Source organism: Fukomys damarensis, unplaced genomic scaffold (genome assembly GCF_012274545.1).
Source record: "Fukomys damarensis isolate Sample0158 unplaced genomic scaffold, DMR_v1.0_HiC HiC_scaffold_10, whole genome shotgun sequence".
NCBI classification, from domain to species: domain Eukaryota; kingdom Metazoa; phylum Chordata; class Mammalia; order Rodentia; family Bathyergidae; genus Fukomys; species Fukomys damarensis.
The window spans coordinates 15,812,165-15,817,625 of NW_022900922.1; positions in this window are offsets into that span (position 1 = coordinate 15,812,165).

Consider the following 5,461-nt stretch of genomic DNA (forward strand, 5'->3'; position numbering starts at 1 on the left):
TTTTTTTTTTTTTTTTTTTTTTTTTTTTTTTTTTTGGTACCAGGGATTGAACTTGAGTCCTTGTGCTTGTGAAGCAGGCGGCAGAACCACTGAGCTGAATCCTTGGCTTAGCTTTGTATTCTTAAGTTGAGATAGACGCTTTGAAAAATGCTATCTCCCACTCTATAGCTTGTCTTTCATTTGCTTAAGACTGTCTTTTGCAGAGCAAGAGTTTTTAATGTATTGAAGTATAGCTTATCGCTTTTTTCTTTCAATGATTGTGCTTTTTTATCTAAAAAGTCTTTGACAAACCCAAGGTCACCAAGGTTTCCTTCTCCTATCTTCTAGGAGCTATATAGTTTTGTGTGTGACATTAGGTCTGTGATCCACCTTGAGTTACTTTTGTGAAGGCCGGGATGCTTGTGTCTAGATTCTTGGATTTGCTTGTAGGTGCCCGGTTGATCCAGCACTCCTGGTTGAAAATACCATCCTATATTTTGGTCTATTGCTTTGGATCTTGCAATGATTTAGGTCTAAAACATCCTCTCAAAGTCACACGTGTTGGGAGGTTAACTGGACTGTGGGAGGCTGTCAGTGGATTGATTTGTCAGTGATTTCAGTCACTGAATATGCTGTTACGAGGTAGGGCGTGACTGGAGATGGGTCACTGGCGGTGTGACCTGGAAAAGTGTGTTCTTGTCTCCAGCTCCTCTTTTCCCTCTGCTTCCTGGCTGCCAAGGATTGAACAGCTTCCCTGTCATGACCTTCCATCATGTTCTTTCTGCCTTGGAGCCAGCCAATCATGAACTGAAACATGAGCCAAAACAAACCTCTCCTCCTCTAAATTGTGGGTGTCAGGTATTTTGTCTCATTTGCAAGAAAGTGACTAATACAAATCTTTTGTCAAAACCCAGTTGACTATATTTGTTTGGGTCTATTTCTGGGCTCTCTGTTCCACTGGTAGACCTGGCCCATTGGTCTTTTGCCCTTTCATCATTACTACATTCTTGGTTCCTATAGCATCATAGTTAAGTCCTTTGGCTTTTTCTCCTCCCTCAAATTTGGATTGACTCCTCTGGGCCTTTTGTTTCTCCATTTAAACTTTAGAATCAGTTTGTCTATGTCTACAAAACAATTTGTTGAGGTTTTGATGGAGATTACACTAAAGCTACATGTCATGGTGGGAGATTAGACGTTTCTACAATATTGAATTTCCTACCCATAAACATGGAATCTCTCTCCATTTATTTAGTTATTCCCATTTATTTAGTTCATTCATCAGATCTTTGCAGTTTTCCTCACATGGATCTTGTACATGTTTTATTAGATTTACACCTGAAAGTTTTCACTTTTCCTTTCTTTGTGTGTGTGTGCGCACGCGCTTGCATGCATATATGCACACTACAGGAGGAGGATTTGTAAAATAAAATAAAATAGAAAGTTTACCAATTACAAAGAAATAAGTTAAAAGAAGAGCATTAAGCTGCACAATTCAAGGCATAATTTCAGTGCAAAATAGCAAAAGGACACAATGCGGTGTGCTAAAAAGACAAAGAAAACTCAAAGACTTCATCAGTGGAATAAATATGAAGAACAAGTTGAACATCTCAAGGACAGCCTGAGAACACAGTTCAGGAACACAGCCAACTTTCTCCAAAGCTGAGTACACCAGGCTGCCTGATCCTTGCAACTGCACCATCCCCCAGGATGGCATCAACAATCCAAGGAGAAGAGGGAGGGACATAAAGATACAAGCAGGGCCCAGGATACAGCTACACCCCTCCTATTGGTCAGAAAACCATGTGGAGGCTCTGAGACACCATCTGTTGTGAGAAGGCACAGGCTATCTGGAGGACTGTGGAGAAAGGCAGTCACAGCATGGAGAGGAAATTGTCTTGGACTCCTAGAACAGAAGTTTCAGAAAACAAGGTAGTTAAATGCTGTCTGAAAAAATGAAAAGGAATTTGAGGTGGTAAATGCTGAGAGAGATGGGGAAGAAAGCCCAGAGGACAGCTATGCAGTGGGGCATGTACCAGATGGAGCAGAAGTGCGTGTGGCATGTGAGGGCTGTCCACAGGTCTTTGGGCACCATCAACCTGGCCATGCTCCTCTTTCCATATCATCAGGCAAATGCAAGACTATGGGTAGAAATCAAGAGAAGGGGCTGAATCCCATGGGCCAGCACAGCAAACAGAGAAAAAAGTCACTGGAAAAAAGAACATGAGCCATTTCAAAAGGCCCTGTGGTGGTAGGGCTGGGGATTTAGCTCCGTGGTGCCACTGCCTGCCTCAAAAGCGGGAGGCCCGGAGTTCGATCCCCAGTACTCACCCCCCAAAAAGGGTTCTGCAGAGGCAGTGGTTTGCCAGGCATGACCTCAAGGGTCAAGGACAGGCTATGAGGATCAAGTACTCAACTAGGTTATAGAAGAGACAGAATCTCAGTTTCTGTTTTTAGAGCGATGACAGCCAGCATTAATTGTTTATCATTTTTCGGGCTTTATGGCAAATGACTTACAAACACTCTCCTTGACCTTCTAACATTATGAGGTTAAGACTCACCATTATCTTTTCTTGCAAATAGGAACACTGAGCCTTAGAGCACATAATGACTTGCCAAGGGCACTGGGGATGTGGCCACACAGGCTTCGAGCCCAGTCTGCTGACCCTAGAGCCCCAGCTTACCTGCACTGGTCAATGTCCCAGCCTGTTGGGTAAGTGGGTCACTGGAGCTCCTCCTGCTGAGTCCCCAGTCATCTTCCCAGGGTGGAATCCAAAGAGATGATGCCAGCTAACAAAGGCAGCTGAGTATCTCTCTTTTTTAAAAAAGGTAATAGCTAACATGAATCATGCACAGACCATACACCGGTGCGTCTGTTCCTCATTGGAACTTTATTGTTCTCTGTCACCATTTGATGCTCCATATTTAACTAGTTCATTTATCCCTTGTGTCTTCCCCAACAAGTGGTCCCCAGAAAGCGGAGATTTTTGTTCTATTTTATTCCTGGAAATCAAAGCTGTTTCATAAATGTCAAATGAGCCTTAGTATTTAACCAAAACAATACAACAATTTGGAGACACGTTTGACAGTTCTTTAAAAGGTTAAATAAAATAAACTTTTATTCTATGACCTAGCAATTCTACTCCTGGATACTTACCTAAAATAAAGCATACATCAAATAAAGTTCTGCATGTGAGTAGCAACCTTATTCTTTGTAGCCAAAAAGTAGAAACAACTCAGATTATCTAGCAACAAAAGAATGTGTAAATAAATGTTGGTGTATCTCTTAAGTGGACTAGACCTCAGTGATGAGAAGGAGCCGACTGCTACTACAGAAAACAGGATGCATGAATCTCAAAAGTTTACGTCATGTCTTAGAGAAGCCAGACACATATAGATAAATGCTGTAGGAGTCCACCTTGTATGACTGCAAAGGATAGGCCAGCTCACCCACGTTTTGACAGAGTCAACAGTTGTCGGGGGGCACTTGGCAATTGCTGAAGGCTGTGGCATTTCCAGGGGGACAAAGGGTCCTTTACCTAGTTTCTGAAGGTAGCTTTGGAGATGTATACAGTGTTGAAACTTACCAAATGCGTCATTCAGGACATCTGCATCTTATTGCACAGAGATTATAGCTCAAAATTTTAAAAACTTGTTTTTAAAATATTAGCCAAGTGAGTTGGAGAATTCTTTTCTCTCAGGAAATCACGTGATTTAACGCAGTAGAATCCCGTTTGGTAGGTGGGTGATCTCAGGCCTCTACTTCCTTAAAGATATTCTGGGTAATATAATGCTCATTAGATAGGATTATTCAGGATCAAGTAAGATAAAGTATGCTTGGCATCTTAGTATCTGCCACAAAATAGATGTTCCATAAAGTCACTTCTTTGCCCTACTATTAAAAATGTAAGACGTTTCTCAATCTAGGTTGCTTTGCTCCAACTGATTTGGGCTATCTATTATGCCTACTGGCAATTTTCTGAGCATGCTTCTGTTCTTTAGATATTGAAAAATTCAGTCTATAAGACCACAAGTGCTTTTGACCTTGAAGCAAAGCAAGACTGGGTCAAACTGAATCAATTTAGATAATGACAGAGTTAAAAGTCACTTCTGAAGTCTGTTCCCTGATCCTCAGATCTGTCTTTTCTTTTAAGCAGTGAATTATGGGAGCTACTCACTGACAAAAGCTTTTAAAAACTGTCATTTTGATTCTCAAAGTAAATGTCTGCTAAAGGTTAGGAATTTGGTTGGTGCTGTCATTTTATTATCTCAGAAAATGAAAGTAACTATTGGCTGATTTGGCATTATTGACTAGTGCAGTGATTTCTGCCATTCTAGTCACAGCTGGGCTTCCCCTGCCGGAGACCATGAATGGCCAGATCTTCACTGTGGTTCCCTTCTTCGCTTCCCCAGGGACATCACGACAGAGCCAGGGGACAGTGTCAGCTCTCCCTCAGGCTGGGAGAAGACCCTGGCCCCAGCAGGAACAACACTGGTGGAGGCAGGAATTTGGGCAGCTGTCACCAGGAGCTAGGTCTGAGGACTGCAGCCCATGCCTGGGCATCTGAGGATGATGTGAGGTAGACGGACCTGGGACAAATGAGAATCAGATCTTTCATAGCCTGCCCCGGTGACCTGGCTCCAGGCTTTCAAAGGCATGGGGTGACTGAGTCTGACACAGCTCCACCCCAGGATCTGACCTGCCTTCCACTCTGCTCAGGAAGAGCAGAGAGTCCAGCCAGTCTTCTGAACTACACACTGTTACCCTCACATCCTCTCCACCATGTGGCTTGCAGAGGGTGGCAGACTGAGGACAGGCTATGGGACTGGCACCATGAGAAGCAGCGAGTACTAATGTTCTCTCTCTCCCTGGTCCTGACACTGGTGTCCTTCATCTGCATCACAGTCCTGGGGAACTCCGCTCTGTGTCCTCAGGACTGCTTCTCCCTCTGAGCTTCCCTGTGGTCTGGGTTTGTGGAGTGCCACTGGAATGAAAGGTGGAGACAAGGGTCCCGATTTTCCCTCTATCACATCAAGGCTATGTGGGCCATTTAAGGTTAAGGTGACTGTCAGGGAGCCTCTGTGACCTCAGGAAGGTTCATCCTTTGGGGCCTGTATTTTTTCTTTTATAAAACGAATGTGGCTTGCATAACACTGCCCTGGGAAAGACCTGAAGAAGCAAACATCACTCCTGGTACACTGCCCTTGGAGTCAGTGCTCAGGATGGTAGCTGTTGTGCTATAATTATTCTCATAAGAACAGAGAACATAGCTGCTTTTCTCCTGCAGATAGCTCTGTCATGTCTTCCATAGGATGCAGCATTTACAGAACATCTCTGCTGTGTCAATCCCCTAGGGGCCTGCTCAGTCACCCCCAGCCCACTCCACCAGAGTCCCACCCTTTTTGAGATTGTGTTCCTTTCAAAAGATCCAACAGGGAGTGTGCTTAGAGAACTCTTCTGAAATTGAAATCCTGAAAAATCCTT